Source organism: Accipiter gentilis, chromosome 12, assembly GCF_929443795.1.
Source record: "Accipiter gentilis chromosome 12, bAccGen1.1, whole genome shotgun sequence".
NCBI classification, from domain to species: Eukaryota; Metazoa; Chordata; class Aves; order Accipitriformes; family Accipitridae; genus Astur; species Astur gentilis.
Genome location: NC_064891.1, coordinates 28,404,578 through 28,422,788, shown reverse-complemented (window position 1 = coordinate 28,422,788; position 18,211 = coordinate 28,404,578). Strand labels below are relative to the sequence as shown.

The 18,211-nt window shown below is 46.9% G+C and overlaps 1 protein-coding gene across 13 annotated transcripts in view; it reads right to left on the bottom strand.

The window, feature by feature from the left end:
• ADGRL3 (adhesion G protein-coupled receptor L3) overlaps positions 1-15,408 on the bottom strand; it is a 525,365-nt gene extending 509,957 nt beyond the window's left edge. For 12 of the 13 annotated variants that reach the window (XM_049815210.1, XM_049815213.1, XM_049815202.1 and 9 more), the window contains exon 1: positions 13,924-14,100. The gene's annotated coding sequence lies outside the window, so the exon portion shown is untranslated. Of the gene's footprint in view, positions 1-13,923; positions 14,101-15,367 lie in introns of those variants that run through there. The other variant, XM_049815198.1, reaches the window with a different exon arrangement.
• Between the last annotated feature and the right edge of the window lie 2,803 nt (positions 15,409-18,211).

Sequence of the window (18,211 nt, the reverse complement as noted above, 5' to 3'; positions counted from 1 at the left end):
GTGAAGTTATACCTAAATGAAGTGCCAAGATGTTGCACTTTTAAAAGAAACCTCAATTTCCCACATATTTTAGCAATAGCATGAGTCACCACTAAATTACTTTTCAAATGTGCCTCCAAATTGAACGAAGCAGATCTTTGCAAGTCTCTTCAAGCAGATTCACTCTTTACTTTTCCAGGAAAACTCTTATCCAAGCTAATGTGCAGGAAAACTGAAGTCCACAACATTCAGCTCTCAATTAGCGGCTATTTTTAATTAGCTACAAACACTATATCCAAAGGCTGTATCAGCAGCAATTGGCCTGAATCAACACACAGTTTTTGAGGAAAACAAACAAAGCAAGCCCACACAAGAAAACCTCTGCTGGCCTTCGGCCAAGCACTCAAACTAAGGGACATTTCCATATCACTTTGTAGATTTCAGAGCCTTGGCCAAAGCCAAATTAATAAGGGAAAGACAGCTGCTTCTTCGTTTAAAAGCAAAAACTGACTCTTCACTGTACACTTATCTGACAAGAGCAGTATAGAGACACAGACAACAAAATCATACCAATACGAAAAACCAGGAAATACATTTTTCATTGGCCTGATATCCTAAAATGTAAATAAGATGAGAACTGATATGCAAGGCAGTGAGAAAAGGCAAAAGGGAAGAAAAAAAAAAACCCCGTCCTCTCCCTTCATAAGCTCATTGCAGCCAGAAAATGGAGGCAGCCACAAGACTATCTGCTCGTCCTCCTCCACCGGCACATACCAGTATCTTTTTTGCCATGATGTAACATCAGCACCTAGAGCTGAACACCGCAGCGCAAACATTGCAAGGCAACGTCAAGATACCGCGACGTGATTAATTTGTGGCTCCCAGCAGGTCTTCCCAGATGATGAAGTGTCTTGCCAGCTGCTGAAATCTCAGTACCAAGACCACAGACCTGCATTAAACAAAGCAGCGCTCCTGCTATTATTTTATCTTGCCCTTTTGATGAAAGATGTCCTCTTGCTTAATTTAAATAATCACTCCGTGCTACAATAGCATCAGTAGATACATATACATCATCTTTACAGACCCTGGATGTCTGACGTAATGAGTCTGGAAATGGAAGTGAATAAACTGGAAGAAAATAGAGTAGGCATCCAGCTGGGAAAAGTCTGGGGTAGCCAGCCATCAGCCCCTGCTTTGCTGGATGCGAAGACACTCATCAGGGCACAAAGGCATCCTCGTTTCTCCCCTCAATCAGCAGAAAATTAGCAAGGAGGCTGGGAACTTAACGTAATTACACAACCACCTTTGAACCTTATTACTGCACACACGCACAATTTTAACTGCATAGTTTTGATTAGTCCCTTACTCCCTAACACGTCAAAAGTTAGGTGTGTTAGGCAAAATTAGGCAGAAATTCAACGGGAGCAGAAAGTAAGCAACGGTGCCAGGTGGAATAATTGGGAGGCACTGCAACACAACACCCTGTGCTGCCTCCAGCGTGGGCACCATCCCCTTCTCATAGGTTTTGGGTAACACCCGGCCAGGTGGGTTCTCTCGAGTCCTAGGGTGATGTTGTAAGGAGGAACTTTCCCTTTCTTGTGGCATTTGCATAGCATTAGTTTTTGCCACCAAGAGCACTGGCACACGTGGGACCTCCAGCAGTTAACTGCAGCCCCAAAGCCCACACGACTGCACAAAGTCCTCAAGTCCTGCACAGGCGACTTCCAGACAGGGAGATGGGACCATAAAATACCTCTTGATGCAAGAGCAGCACTGCTCCCATGCACGTTTGCCGAGGGCCATCTCAGGACAGGAATCATCAGTGGTGCCTTCACAGCGTGCACCAACCCAACCAGCACATCCAGCATGCGCGGCAAGTAATTTTTTAATTAAAACCATTGGCTTAGCTTTAGGAGCAAGTACAGAATACTAGTAAAAAAAGCTAGCTCCCTTTTAAACGGCCACCGTAGAAATTTACCTGTGACGGATTTTTCTTCCCATTTTAAAAGCCCCATTAAGAGTTCAAAATTAGGTGAAATGCTGTAATTCTGCAGCATTTGCATACATAAAAAAGAAGAAAAAAAAATTATACCGAGTTACCATTCCCAGTTCAGAAATGAATTTCGAAACTCAGCTCAGAAACCACTATGTACGGAGTTACTTAGACCAAGTTACTTCTGTAGAAGAGTAGATGTCAAGCAGACTTCAGTCCAGTGACTTTTCCAATTTTTCATCTTTATTTTCCTGACTGACTTTTAGTTTAAGCAGATCTTAATGGGACCATTACTTTTTCTAGCAGGCTGTGCTTTCACGTGCCAGTTCCACCTGCATAAAGGACCATTTTTAAATATTTGGGGGTTTTTTAAGGCTGGACTACAACCTAGCTTCCATGCAGGTACCCAGGTGAGACATGGCCTGTCTGAGCACCTCACTGAGCTCATGCCAGATCCAAGAATCCCCGTCATCCTTGCACAACCAACAAAGCGGTTATAAAGGCGGCTCTCCTTGCCCCTACCCTACCCCACTGCCCACCACCATCCCAGAGGAATGATTTCATGGCAGGCAGCTTCACCACCCTCTGCACCAAACCAGCCCTGGGGACACCATCTAGGATGCTTAAGGGGATCATATTTGCTGGTCTTCGACCCCTGGCTCTGGCCTTACTGTCTCTGCTACAAAGATGACTCGTATCCACCTGCACATGTATGGAAGAGCCCCTTAAAATATGCCTGTAAGTCACCTTGCAAGCAGAAATTATCCCTCAAGCTCAGGCAAGCAAAGGCAAAGGGCTCCCAAATACATTAATTCCTGTACTTTACACCCAGCCTGGCAAAACTACATTTGACATCTGGTGAGATCCTGGTGCACCGGGAAAGAAAAATGTTTTCCGTAATTAAGTTATCAGAAAGTCCTGAGAACCACATAGCTTTTAAGAAAAACAACCACATTAACCAAAGAGTGGGGAAGATGAGCAGCTGGAGCATCAAATGCTGGAGGACTCCTAAGTTGGCACCTCAGCATATCATCGAGGTACGGAGTTCACACCTTCTCTCGACTCCTGTAAGGGAAGATTTTGGGGTTACCTCTAGAAGGAGGGATCTCTTAATCACCATCTAACCTGATGTAAAGACAGCTGCTGTGCAATGCAGGGAAGCAGTGGGGCAAATGGGGAGTGATCAAAACACAGTTTTACAGCACAGGCACTCTGGGACTCCTTTCACTCAAAAGCAAAATTTCTATATAAAAAGGCCCTTTTGCAGAAGAAGACTAAGCCACTCAGAAAATTCACATTTCTCACCCTCAGAGATCCCTATAGTATATTCTTTTAAGTCCACTACTGGGGAAAAAAAAAATTGAAAAAAAATACATTTTCAGGTATTCATGTTCCTTCTCAGCTTCATCTTGGGAAAAGCAAGGTGTATAACCGTGTGTCAACAACTGAAAATCCTGTGCAGTCCACGTGTTCAATGAAATCTTATCCCTGTGAGCTGTATGGAGAACTATAATGAAGTTGACTGCTTCGCTGGAAAAACAGATTATTATCATTGCATCTCTGATAATGCTTCAAAACTGGAAGCCCCATTTAGGGTATTTTCTCCCCGGTGGAGGATCCCACAGTAGCTGTGCCTAATAAGAAAGCAGCGCTTCCAACGAAAAAACCAAGGAAGACGAGGCTATTTACCGACATTTCACATTTTCTCATTGCCGGACACAATACAAGAGGTGAACACCCTCTGGTGAAGCCTGCCTTCCTTATGCATGGTCTAGCCTCCTTCCCTTAGTCTCACTGATTTGATGGGACTATTATAAACCAAAGAACTGCTTAAGGACATCAGCCCTGACCCCAAGAGTCAGCTACCATGCTTCTCTGGTTCGTTGTTTGGGGATTTTTGTTTGTGGGTTGTTTTTTTTTTTTTATTTCCACAAAATTTAAGCATCTTAAAAGCTCTAACTAAAGGATAAGATTATTGATACAGAGCTAGATATGTATGTGCATCACCTGATATGCCAAACAATATGCCAACAGGGAGGTCCCGAAGCGTGCAAAGCTCCGCCCAAAAATAACTCTTGGCAGAACTGGGGCCTGATTCTGCAACGTATGATAATTTCCCTGCATACACATCCTATTCTCAGTCCTGTGCACTCGTGTTATCTTCTCCCCCCAATCGCATTCCAACTCCCTACACAAAAAAAAAGCCCAAACCCCAAAACACGTTGCACAGCTATCTCACTGTCACATCTATTATTCAAGAAAGGTCTCATTGAATAAATGTCTGTTCAGAGGCTCTAAACAAATTTCATTTCTGAACACCACTGTCTGCAGCCCAGCGGGCCATTTCACCAAGATAAGATCACACATTTAATCAAACGCTTCAAAAAAGAAATACACACCGAGTTTGCTTAATAACGTCAAATAATAAAAGTGCAGTGCTGGCAGCATACTAATTTTTAGTGCTCTTTCTTCTTTGAGGGTTGTCTCAATAGTCAAGGTCAACCGTACATGGGATTTCTTCTAATTAGGGTTTCTGGTAAAGGCTAGACCTGCTTACTCTCACCACTTAGCCATGGTTTTCCCTAAAATAAAGACATCTCTCTTTCATTTTAAATTAAATCATTGCAGTGTCCCACCCAAGTGTGACAGACAAAACTGCGTAACTCTGCTAATTCAATAGAGACCGTAAATGAAAGACAACAAAAAACTCATCTTTGTGGTCAACAAGGAACCACCCACACAAATGTCTATGGCATAAAAGGAAAAGTGATTTACAGGAAAAAAAAACTAAAGACACGTGATTATCTGCTTGGCGTTTGACTACGGCTCCTACTGCAGCCCCACAGAGACCTATATATGAGTTAGAAATCAGCAGTCGACCTGGCACCCCTAGGTCAACATACGCTTTGCCATTTATTTTATTGTAGTAATAAGAGGAGGAACCAGCTCAAAGAAACAGCATTACATTACTACTACTGCAAAATACATCTATATTACTACAGACCAGACCTCCATGATATTCTTCACTAACTTGCCTATTACTTTGGCTATTAATTTTTATTTTTATTTTTTTTTAAAGTCACCGGCATTACCACAATGACTACTGCTGGAATAGGCTTTGCCCCCAGATTACATGAACTTGGGAGGAACCCTGGACCCTCGCTGTGCTCAAGCCCGCAGCTTGAAAAGGGTCAGACAAAAGCTGGCATCCTCACCCTTACAGCCTGGACCATGGGTTACGCTGGTCTGCCCTTTGCTCGCATGGGATGAGAGTGCGATCAAGCGTAAAGGCATTGGAGAAGACAACCCCCCATCTGCTGCTCCCAAAGCTGGAGGAGACAAACAGCAAGGCAGCTCTTGGATATATTCCCCACCATATCCCATTCTCCCTGCCTGCCACAAATATCCCCACAGACACTGCGGAGGTCCAGATTCTCCCCTTGAACGGGAAAATTACAACTTCATAGTTTAGACTGGCTTAAACAAGTGCTTGAGTCTAATGGCCAACATCTTCCTACGGCTGCTCGAGTTTTACCCAACGTCTCAGCCCCACTGCAAACACAGAGCTCGGGAGGTGGGAATACCCTCACGCGCTCGGTGACGTGCACCTGTATTTCTCACCAAAACAAGGATACTTGCACAGGTATAATTCCCTTGTCGCATTTTAGCCTTTCTTTGGAAAATCGGCGACGTTATATGGAGAAGTGCTCCCCGCTCCCGCAATCGAAATGCATCGCACAGACTTTAGAAAGACTCATTGCAAATTGGTGACCTACTTAAGGAGATCTATAAAGTGCATTACAATTGTAATTGCAGATCACTTGTCAAAAGGTCACAAGTTATCACTCTATGCATCGTAATCGGTATTTTTCAAATACCTATCAGGATGAATTTTACACAAGGAGACACATCATTTTGGAGTCATACCAAATAAAGCAGCAATTGTAATATTACTGTCCTTCTTTTTTTAAAAAAAAGAAAAAAAAAGGAAGAGAGAGGAGGGAAAAAGACACACAGCCACTCCACACACCAGCATCCATTAAAGATAATCCAAAATGACATTTTCTTGAAGAAGTCTGTGCTGTGGGAGTTACAAGTGCAGTAGTCACACCATAATTTCCCTTGGAAGGAAGCAGGATATACACATTTCCAAACAATTAAAGGCCTTGATTGCAATATCCTAAATCCAAAGGAGTAACATTTTAGATCCCACACACAGTTCCAATGAGGTTGAGCTGAGGCGCAACGTGCAATATAGCAATCTGTGGTGTGCTGGACACAAGAACGGCTGTTCTCTGGATACTCTGGATAAGCCATCTACTACAGGATTGTAGACCAGTTTTGTGTACCTCCAGATAGCCCTAACATAAAAAGTCATTCAGGATAGAATCCAAAAGCCTTTTCTTACTGCAGAAAAAAAGGAGGGTGGAAAAAAAACCAAGCCAAAAGATGCAAAGGAACACACAGACAAAAGTATTTCTGTATACAAAACCTGCAGCATACATCCTGCTGGGGAAAAAAAAAAAAAAAAAAAAAAAAAAAAAAAAAAAAACAAACCCTCCAAAAAAACAAAAGCTTGTCCCCTTTGAAGTGACTGACGGGAATTTGCACCACTTCGAAATGACGACGTGTCAGTCAGTAACACACACACGCAAAGGCAGCATGAAAGGAAAGGAGTTAACAGGATGCCTGAAATTCTCCTCAACTCTCTCCAACAGTGAAACTTACTCAAATTCTCAAAGAGATGGCTATGATGGGTGCTTTTTTTTTTTTTCCTTTCCCCCAGCAGTCTTTGGAACAGAGGGGGGGGGGGAAAGGGGGGGGGGGGGAGAAAGAAAAAAAGAAAAGAAAAAAAGGAAGGGAAGAAAAGAAAAAGAAGAAAAAAACAGAGCACTATTGAAAATCTCCTTACAGGGTCAGCTGTCACTGGAATGCATTTGAGTATTCAGGGCACCCACCCATGCAGAACATCAAAAACTGGGCTCTGGTCCCTCCCCTATTCTCACGGGCTTAAACCAAGGCTTGGTTTGCGACAGGGCACTGAATAGCAAGGCAGCATAGTGCCTCTGCAGGGCTTGGAAACAGCAAGACCCACCTATCAAACAGAACAGGGGTGTCGCTTCTGCTCAACGCTTTCCTTTTCTCCCGGTGTCCTCCAACACAACACACCAGGTATGTTAAAAAAAACCCAGTCAATCAACAGCTCGGCAGCTCCTGGTGCTGGGCTCTTTTGAGCTGAATTCCTCACCTAACCTGGATCGGCCCAAAGTTAGCTAGCATACTTACCTCTAACATACCCCTACTCCTTGCTTGTTGGAAAATGTTGACATCTCCAAGAAAGCTGCAAACAGCACTCCTGCAACAGTGACACTTGTCTTCTATACTCTGAGGGCAGCGAAAAAAATTCTCATTAAGGCAGGCTTGGGATCAGCAACTTCAGTGTGGGAACAGGCTGCTACAACAAATAAGCGAGGACCAGCACCAACTCTTGATAAAATGTGTGGTTGCTCAGCATATCTGAAAATGCGGTGGGTTTATTTTGGTGCCAGACTACTAACCGAGCAACTCAGTTAAAATTCTAAAACTGCAGACCCGTGCACAAGTATTTTGTTGTTATTGTCCGTCACTGCACCTACATCTCAAGAACTCAAAAAAGAAACAGGGAAAATCAACAGGAAGAGAAGTTTTTCCAGCAAAAGAATTAAAAAACCTCTATGCATCAGCACCGTCATTGCACAAACAAAACCTATGTATGCACACACACAGACATACAGATGCAGGTACATATGCTTGGGGTATAGGTGCAATTCTTAAATGCCTCTTTTTAACTTCTCCCAAGTTTGACAAAAAAACCCAGAACTATGTCTGTTCCCCAAATCGTGATATTTACAAGTCTATATATGTGTCTGCATACAATAAATGGATGCACTAAGACTGCATTAGTCAGAATGTTTCTACCCCTCTAATATTTAAATAGTGTCCTTTCATTCAGCATCCTCACCTCTGTAACCACATTCTTGGTTCCCATGGAGCGGGAGAAGGACTTACTGTAAAAACTCATATGCATTCTATGCAATGACTGTTATATACGAACTACTTGTCACTGGTATAAAACCACTTAAGAGTCTTATCCGAAGGTGCCAGGTTTAGACTGGCCCTCTTTTCAGAACAGTGCTGTCAGCACTGGCACCTTTCACAGGAGTTTATAGTAGGGCGATTCACGATTACATTTTAAGCACCACTTCTACAAAAGCAGAGATAGTACTATTTCACTTCATTTTAACTTTGCATTGCTGTAAGAAAACATTCTTGTTGATCCTTTGTATTTATGACGATTCGCTGTAAGTTTTAGAAATGCATAGCTCCATTGCGAAGTTCAAAATCAATGACCTTACCTGGTATAAATCAATGCAACTGCAATCAAGTCAGTAAAGCTATTACAATTAATAGTAGCAAAGCTATGATCCAACCTACTCAAAACACTGCGTGAAATATTTCAAAGCTGTTCCCTGTCAGGTATCCACTGCAATGAATTGGAGTTGTGCTACAGACTGCTGAAGCATTAGGTTTGTAACCACTGAAATAATTCGTATGTAATTACCCACGTGTTGACTAAGGTGCTTTAAAAAAAAAAAATTAAAAAAAAAAAAATCCTTGTAATGTGAGGCCACACGTCAATGGATGCTCTGTAAAAGTTTATTACTATTAGGCATTTAAATGAAATATATAACTTCATATTGCCTAATTAGGACAGCTTCCAAACACTTCTTTGCTTCCTTCAGAACAGTATCTGTTTCACGACCCTTGAAACCGAAGTCTCAAATGGAAGCGTCTTGATTTTAATTTCCAACCGTTTTCACAAGCAGATTTTAGAAGTGTGCACAGATTTCAAGTCTTCACCTGCGTACACAGCTTTTTTCAGCCTGAAATGCCACCTCTGGCAAAGACATTACAACCCATTTAGGAGAAACATGATGCTGAAGTGGGGGAATGTTTTTGAAAAGATACTACATCTGAGATTCTGGAGCATCTTTTGAGAAGATACCACATCTGAGCATCTTCCCCTCACAGGGAAGCCAACAGAAGCACTGCATCAACTACAGAAGGAGCCCCATCACAGCTGCAGCAACACCTCCCTTGGACAGGAGTGGGCCTGACGCAGTAGAGATGAAAAGCCTAAAGGGGGGGGGGGGGGGGGGGGGGGGAAATAAAGACGGAAAGAAAAAGGCCTTTAAAAATGGTTTAGTCCTCATTTCTCTTCCAGAGGAAAACAGAGGTTTCAGACAGGCTAGGAAAAACTCCCATGTTGAGCACTGCTTAGTAAGTAAAACAGTGGTCCAGAACACAATTAAAATGAACTTTTTATTGCCTGAAAAGACTAGCTACCTTGCTATAGCTAAAGACACTCGGTGCAATGACTGATAAACGCATCTGCTTTACAGGCAAAAATCAGAAGACTGAAAAGACTGCTGAAGTAAAAGTTATAGTGTCAAGGTGTCCTTAGAGGAAGTCGTCTTAAAAATGAATGCTTAGCTTGCACCCAGGAGACACACGCGCTTCAGACTGCGCTCTGTAGAGATTATCTAGTCAGGAACGTAAAGCAAGCATTACACTGCAAACTCAGAGGCTAAAAACAGGCAATAGGATAACGTCTTAGAATCACATCACAGATTTGAGTAGGAGGTGGTTTCCTTGCCATTAAAGTAGCCAAGAATTAAAAGTAGATCCTCAAACGCAAGCTCCTCCTACTTCAGCAGCCGGCTCCGGGAGCTTCCACTGCCTGCAGGCACCAGGATGAGATCAGGGAGTGCTGGAGCACCTCAGCACCTACAAAAACGAGGACATATTCACACACACCCCCAAGCAGGGATTAAAGAGCTTGATAGTAAGTGCTGGTGAGGTTCGTGACAAAGATTTTGCCAAGGCAGACGTGACCCCAGGAGATGAAACGGTCGGAGGCCAGCATGCCAGACTGCCTTGCCTGGGACAGTTACGTTCCTGCAAATACCCTGGGGCAGAGCGAACTGTTATGACTGACACATTTTCCAGCTCTCCATCCTATAGACACCTGAAAGCACTGCCTATAGACGTAGCAGAGACTGAAGCGCGTATGTACACTCAAAATTTGGCATCGTGGTGCATTTCCAGTATTCACATCCCAGCAGAACATCCACTGAATGAGAAAGGGACCAGCAGGGAAGAACTGGGAGTCCCCACGAACTATGGTAAACATCTCTTCAAAATTTCAAGGCTCACCAAGTGCGTCCCACCCCAATAAGCAGCCCATCATCCAAAGTGGCAGGAAAAGACTTCTATATTTTGCAGGGCTGTCCTGGTGTCTCAGTATTGTCCCAAGCGATACATCCATATTGTGATGCCTAGCTCTCAAGTCATCACCGCTCCAAAATAATAATTCTTGAGCCGTTCCTCCAAACCTCTCTTGTGATGTGCAAGAATGCTCTCAGAAGTAAGAAGTTTTATCAAGATCACTCCAATCACACCATTGGGCTGCTTCCACAACCACCAAGTCACATAATTTAAAACAAAAAAAAACAAAAAAAAGAAAAAAAGAAAGAAAACTTATTTAAAGCATAAGAAGCCTCGAGCCCATCCTCCATGTTTCAGCTTTTCCCTGATCCGTTCTTGCTCCCTGAATTCCATCTCTTTCATCAATCTTCAGCCCATCCTTTATACCGTGTCACGCATGAAATAGTTTCCTAGTCAATCTGCACCAGTCCCAACGCTATTAGTATTAAAATCTGTAATAATAAATCACCCATTCCCAGGACTACTGCATTTACAAAGACTTCACTCTCCCGTGTGCATCTCATTTACTCATGTTGATGATGCATACGCTCATGCTCTGAATGCGAAAACCCTGACGGCAGCGTCAGGCACTCCAACCGACGTGCTGACCAAAGCTAAAGGTCATGCATATTCCTCTCCAGTCCCGGCCGATAATTCGGTCCCCCTGCCTCTAAATCTGTATTTATTTATTTTTATAACAGCCCCGTGATGCTGGGCAGCACAGAGCCAGCCAGCTCAATGTGGTGCCCGCATCTTCACCTACAAACCTGCCTGCGTTTCCCTCCCAGCCAGCAAAGGGCACCGGCTTTGCTCTCGCACCAGCGGGCAGGGCAATTCGTTTGCTGCCGCGGAAGGAAGGAAGGAAGGAAGGAGGGAGGGAAGAAGCCTTTTCTGCAATTAACGCCAGGTTAGGCAAGCCGAGCACCTCCGGCGCATCACCCCGGCGGGAAGGGACGCGGTCCCCGTGGCATCCCAACCTGGGGGACCCAGGGCTGAGCCCCAGCTGCGGCAAACAAAGGAGGGGGATCGCCCCGGCAGGCGCTGGGGGATGGATTTCCTGGGCTGAGACACAAGCTGAAGCTGCTCCACCATCTCCGGAGGGCACCGAGAAACCACAAACCCGTCTCCTGCTTCTGTCAAACAAAACATCTGAGCAGGGACTTGCTAGGCTTAAACTTAACGAATAACATTAACGTCTCATTGTTCCACAAAGCGGGACTCGGTGTTTTCGCTGTCATCAATCTGCGCTGCCATTTAGCTTGCTTTGGAATTAAATGCGAAATTAAACATATCCTCTCTTAACAGCTACCGGAAGAAAAGGCAAAATTCGTATTTTATTGAATAACAAAAATTATACGGAACTCACGGGCCAACACTAGCTTTATAAAAACTTCAGTCCTTCTGGAAACAGACACACCAGAGATCTGTATCCGCTTTATTTTTTGCTAGCAGGTAACAAGACTACAGTCACTTTATAGTAAACCAAGCCTAAATAAGAAAAAAATACTTCTAACGATCTGGAAACAGAGCAGCCTCAACCACAACAAGGGGGACCGACTCCTGCCATCTCAGAGCAGTCGCTTTACCTCTAGAAAAAAATATGGCTTTACAGGGGAGCCCTAACCTGAACTTTGTCACCCAACATCAGCATGGGTGCCCAGATTTTCTCCCTTCCCCGTCTGCAGTGACGACTGCAGACTTTTTGACAGCAGCCTGTTTTAACCTGCAACACCTGGTTTACCCCCATAAAAAAACTCCATGGAAGGATTTTTCCTAATGAATACACAGTAGAAGCCTGTTCATATCGCGAACCCCTGGAAATGATGATAAATGAGCTCTACAAATCATATGCTACTACTCAATACCAAGCAGGCAGCATTGGCTGAGCTCTTTAAGAGATGGCATTCCACAACAAAAATGAAATTTATTTATTTTTAACTCCAGGGAAGACTTTTTTTTTTTTTCCCCCTCTCTTTTGGTCAGCTTTGAAAATCTTGATCCAATGCTGTGGAATAAACAGTGCTACAATACAGAAGGAAACTGCAACTAGCAGGCTACCTATCTGCCTTATATCAAGACACAGATGGCATTTTCACCCTTGTTTTTTGCATCTCAGCCTCCTCCTAAGCAGCTAGCTGCCTGGAACTAGGACTGGGAGAGTGCAAATGCTAATACCTCCTAATGAGTGATCTAAACAGGAAAGTAAATGCAACAGACTTGGGTTGTTTTGGCTAAAGGGATGAATGCTACAGTGACAAGCAGACAACAATCCATTGCTTTTGGCCATATACATGTTGTTTTAACTACCGCAGAGAAGAATCACACGCCTATTAGGAAAGGGAGAGAAAGAAAGGTTCCTTTCCTACCTCACCATCCCTCCCGAAAAACTAAACATCTGCCTGTCTATAGGGGAAACGGTGGAGAAAAAAAAACAACTAAATGCATCGGGGGTGCTACGTTGGTTCTATGGACAGCTCTGGACACAAGGCTGCTGATCAAACTCAGCCCTTGAAGGCAATCCCCCAGGTACCCAAGGCACATTTCTGGGGCACTGTACCTACATCTTCATTAGCAATAAAGGGCATCAGCTCGAAGTAAGCGCCGTAGACTGGGAAACAGGAAAGGGCTGCTCTCTGGCTCATGGCAGACAGTGATCATCAGCCTTACAACCATATTTCCCAGTTTAACAGTCAAAAAATGATTGCAAGGAGAACGCGAATAAATAATTAAGCAAGCAAATAAACCAAGAGTTAAAAAAAAAAAAGAGGCATGGAAAAAAAAAGCAATTTCCTTCCTCCAGCCATATATACCGGCCCTCTTGATCAAAAATCCCTCTGGCAAATGCCAGCCCTATACTGTTAGAGCCGGCAAATGCAATCTCACAGGCAGGAGGTGGGGAGCTCTGAACATCTCTAGCAATGCATCTACCTGGACCATACATTTGCTTCTCTGGCTGCAAGGGAAAGAGAAGCTTGCGCCTACCTGTAACCTGGGGCCACCGGGCTGGATGGAAGACCTCTACCCTACCACCCCATTTCCACGCACACGTGACCCCCGACACACACCCCACACCCCCAATTCAGCAACATCCCCACCCATGCCCCCTTGCCCACCCTCTGCCTCCCGCCATCCAGGAAAGCGACCGCTTCTCGAGGCACCCTTCGGCAATTAAACAGAAACGTAGACCGATGGAGAGGTGGGCATGAGGACAAGGGAGACACATGGAACTCGGGAATTTCTCAGCGCAACGCCAGCAAACCCACTGGTCCAACGCGGTGCCTTTGATGGAAAAAACAGAAGGGAGAGCAAGAACGAAACCTACCAGGTCTCCTCCATCTGCCCATTGCCTTCGCCACCCCAAGTGTCCATAGCCAAACCTGGCTGGAGCCGACGAGGCATCTCCCAGCCAGCAGCACACCCCTTGTCCCCACCGTCCCCCCGCAGCATGCGGACCCAGAGAGACGCTCCCCCGTTACCTGGAGGCTCCAGCCCCCCTGAAGGTAAACTATCCTTATTACGAGATAATTCAATCCAAGCGTGCGCCCAGGGCGGCCGGCACCCTTCAGCCCAACGCAACCGGGCAAGGGTGCGACTGATGGCCAGGCAAGGGCTGGTGAGCATCCATCCGTTGGGTGGTTAATTACCTTTAGTCACCTCCGGCTCCCGAGAGGCAAGTCCCCATCAGTTCCTCAACAACCTGCAGCAGGGAGCTGCTGCCACAATCCAGCCATTAAAACCACGGGTGGGGGTAGGAAGCAGACCTGGCCACAGTACCAAAACCCCCAGCCAGGAGGAAAAGGGAGGGGATGAGAAACAGGGAACGTCCCTCAAGGAAGGAAAAAAAAAAAAAATTAAAAAAAAAAAAATTCAAAAGGAAAAAAATAGGAAGAAGAAAAAGTCTCTCCTTTTCAGCCGTCTTCTTCTGCTACACAGGCTCCCTCCCGGAGGACGGACGGTGTGTGGGGATGGGGGAGGCGATCGCTCCCTCCTCTCCCCGTCGTCGCCGACCCCTCTGGACCAAAGCCCCGCTCCGATTTACCTCCTCCAGGTGGGCAAGTTCAGAGCAAGGCGATGTCTCCGGAGCCGGCACCACCGGCCAGGCGATTCGTATGCGGCAGAGTCATTGCCTGGGCTGCTGCTGCTGCTGCTGCTGCTGCTGCTGCTGCTGCTGCCGCCGCTGCTGCTGGGGAAGAACAGCCGCTGCCGAAGAGACCACCAAAAAAAAAAAAAAAAAAAAAAAAACCAAAAACCGGGGAGGGGAGGGGGGGGGGGAAGAGAGAAATCTTCCACCATCCCCCTTTTTCTCTTCCCCCTCCAGCACCAGCCGCTCTTTGCATCCGCTCCCCTGCCCGCGGCCCCTCGCTCCGCCGGGGCTGGGGGACACAAAGGCGCCCGCGCAGAGGGAGGCGGGTCGTCCTCAGCCCCCCCGGGCTCCGCCGGCACCCCAGCTCCTTCCTCCTCCTCCTCCTCCTCCTCCTCCTCCTCCTCCTCCCGCTGCGGAGACCGCCAGCCCCGGCGCGGGCGGGCGCGGAGGGGGAAGGTGAGGGGGGGGTGGGGGGCGGCTCGGCGGGCGCGCCCCGCGCGGTGCTTAGCGGGCGCGGGGGGGCCCCATGGCCGCGGGCGGGCGGCCCCGCCGGCACGGCTCGGCACGGCTCGGCACGGCGCGCACACACACACGGACACGGAACGGGGGCGGAGGCGCTCCGGGGGCGGCGGGACCTGCAGCGCCCGCGTCCTCCGCAGGGCCGGGCCGGCAGCGGGGAGCGGGGCCCGGGTAGAAGGAGGAGGAGGAGGAGGAGGAGGCGGCGGGCGGCGCGGCGCTGCTGCCCTGCCCGGCGGCGGCCGCACGGAGCCGGGCGGGCGGCGAGCCGAGGGGCGGGGGAGCGGCGAGGGCCCGGATCTGGGTTGCGCGGACGCGGGCTCCACCTAGCAGCCGGCCGGCACGGCACCGCACCGCACCGGCCTGGCCCGGCCCCGCACTGCCCCGCAGCCGCCCCCTTCCCCCGGCGCCCACCCACCCCCGGCACAACCTGCCCCGCAGCCCCGTCTTGCGAAAGGATCCCCCGCCGCCCCATTGGCCGCTCTGACCATCGCTCCCCTGCCGGGCGGCCAATCGCAGCCTGCCTACCAGGCACGGAACCATTGCACGCTGGATTCCCTACCTCCTGATTGGCCGCTTGGGCTTTTTGTCCCCAGCCAAGCGGCCAGTCACAGCCTGCCTTTCCGGCGCGGAACCACGGCGTGCTGGTTTCCCCCCACCTTCCCGCTGGCTGCTCTGCCTAGCGTTCCCTTCCCAGAAAGCCAATCGCAGCCGGTCTTTCCGGCACAGAACCATTCCCCGCTGGATTCCCCACCTCCCCATTTGCTGCCCGGCCGGTTCTCCCCCGCCAAGCAGCCAATCGCAGCCTGCCTGTTCGTCACAGCCCCACTGTGCTGGAGCTGGGAGATGGGGCTGGGGGCAGCTCCGCCGCCACCCGCGGCCAGGGCGACACACTCCGTCCTGGCGCTGGGGCCCCCAGGAGGGGGGAGATGGTGGATCCGCGGCTCTCCGGAGAGCCAAGGACATCCAGGACAGAGGACAAGACGTCTGCCGTTGGTTTAACGTTCGTTATCTTCAATGCTTACAAGGGACCTCTGGAAATAACGGTGCTTGGCTGGAGCGTGGGAAACACTTTTCTCCCAGATCGCGTTCTCTGCTCGCTTTTAGTTTTGGAGAGAAGGACCCCAACAAATCGAACTCTTTTAACATAAAAAGGAAGGGGAAAAAAAAAACAAAAAAGGCAGTTTTCCAGTTGCCTGAGCGCTGACGCACGCAACGGGCCACGCTTTATCCCAGTGGCCAGAGCTATCTGGGCAGACACCGCTGCGCTCGGGGCTTTCAACGTAAAACAACTGTAGCCGAGAGAGCTGGAAGGGCCCGAATGGGGCCGCCCCGTCCACCCCAGTGGAAGACCTGCCCAGCTGTTTCTTTAACAAGGACCTCCGATGACAGAGACCTTGCAAGACCATCCTTTTCAGTGGGATGAAAGAATTAATTACTCTTGTTTGTTAACTCAGACCGTGAGTCAGGAAGATGCTCACACATGTTCCTAGCTGCATCGCTGTAACAGGCACAGAAATGGGTATTTTAGGTTAAGAACCGCTATTCTGGATGCGCTGATGTGCTGCAGAGAATTAAGACAAATAAACATAAATGCTGTTTTCCCAATGATAAAATCAGGGCCCATCTCACTAACACGTCAAAAATAAAGGAAGAATGTCAACTGTGGTGAATTTCGGGGGTAGGGAGAAATCTAGAAGGTATAACAGATCCGTCTCAACCATTTCCGTTTCCAATAGACCTCTGCAAAGTCACGTTAGAGAACACCTGGCCTTTCCCGCGAGGCTGCAAAATACCCCCAAAAGTCCGCATGAATGATGCACAGCCGTCTACAAATATTTACTTTAAGAAAAAGTAGGTTTTAAAGCAATTAAAAAGCCATTGTGTTTCGGGCCTCACATTTGGCTCATCAAAATCATGCTCCCCAGTGGGAAAAGCCCTCAAAGAATCTACTGCTCCATCCTTGGGAAAGTTCTTTTCTGCAACAGCCCTTCTTCCAGGGGCAATATGGGGGTGGGGGGGGGTGGGGGAAGAAGAACCAAAGAAAGCACCAAAACCCCCAAATCTTTAATACTGTCTCTGCTGGGATGCTCAGAGATATGAGGTTCTCCAAGATATGATCACCTCTTTGATGATATTCACCACACATACTCTGGGAACAAAATAAAGCCCTACAAGCTGAAAACAGATTTGCTATGTATCTGTAAGCTCTGTTGTAATGCGCAGGTGAGAATGAAATCAATGTTTAGTCAGTGAGTGGAAAAAAGGCAAATTACCACTATGCTTAAAGTGTGGTGGTTTGGGGTTTTTTTCACTCATAGCATTGTATATAATGAAGATGGAAAAAACCCAAGGAATTGGGGGAGGCAAGGAAGAGCCTCAGAAGACCACCAGCCTGTTGTGCTATCATTGCTCATTAAAATCGTGTCTCAGGCTTAGTGCTGCGAGCCAGCCCAGAAGAACTTAGAGCCAGAAAAGTTACGTTAAGTTGTGCAGTTGTAGTCTCCAGAGGCAACAGCAAGATTATTCCCCAGAGGATATTTTCCCAGTACTTTTTTCCAGCAAAACTTGAAAGTTATCCAGGGATGAGATTTCCAGCAATTCCCTTGAGTGATTACTCCCCAGTCTCATATATCTCACCATTTGGACGATTTTCCTGCTGTTCAGCCTACATTTTCCCGTTTCTTAATTTCATGCCATTACTTGTGGTTATGGCCCCAATTAATCAAAGTGCTTCAATGCATGCTTAAATTTAGGTATGTGCTTAAGCTCCATTGAAATCACGTGCATCGGTGTTTTGCAGGGCTGATGGATATGCGCATGTGTTTAAGCAGTGTGCTGAATCGGGACCATGCATCATCCAAAATAATTCTCCTTCTCTTACATATTTTTAAACCATTATCCTTCCCTTGCTTAATTATTGATTAGATAAGCTATATATTTAAGCTACTTAATCTCCTTGTGTATCAGTCACTTAATCTTTCCTTGTGTATCAGTCTTTCCAAGAGTATGATAATTTTTCTTCTTCAGATCTGAATTCCCTCAAATTCTTTCGTGTTTTGTAAGGACGGGTAATGAGGTATTGCAATTTAATGCCATATCCCAGGTGTGATTACATAAAGAGCAGTTATTCTCTGCAGTCGAAGGATATAACTTATCTGCGCCAGCAACCCCAAAGTGCATTGATTTGTTGTGCTGCTCTATCATTTTGTAAGACTCTCTATAATCTACTCGTATTCTTTTCCATATCCATCACCCCAGCATTCAGGTATTTTTGCTTGCAGAGGCGGACGGCCTTTAGGCCTTCAAATTCAGTGCGGTGTTTTACACCG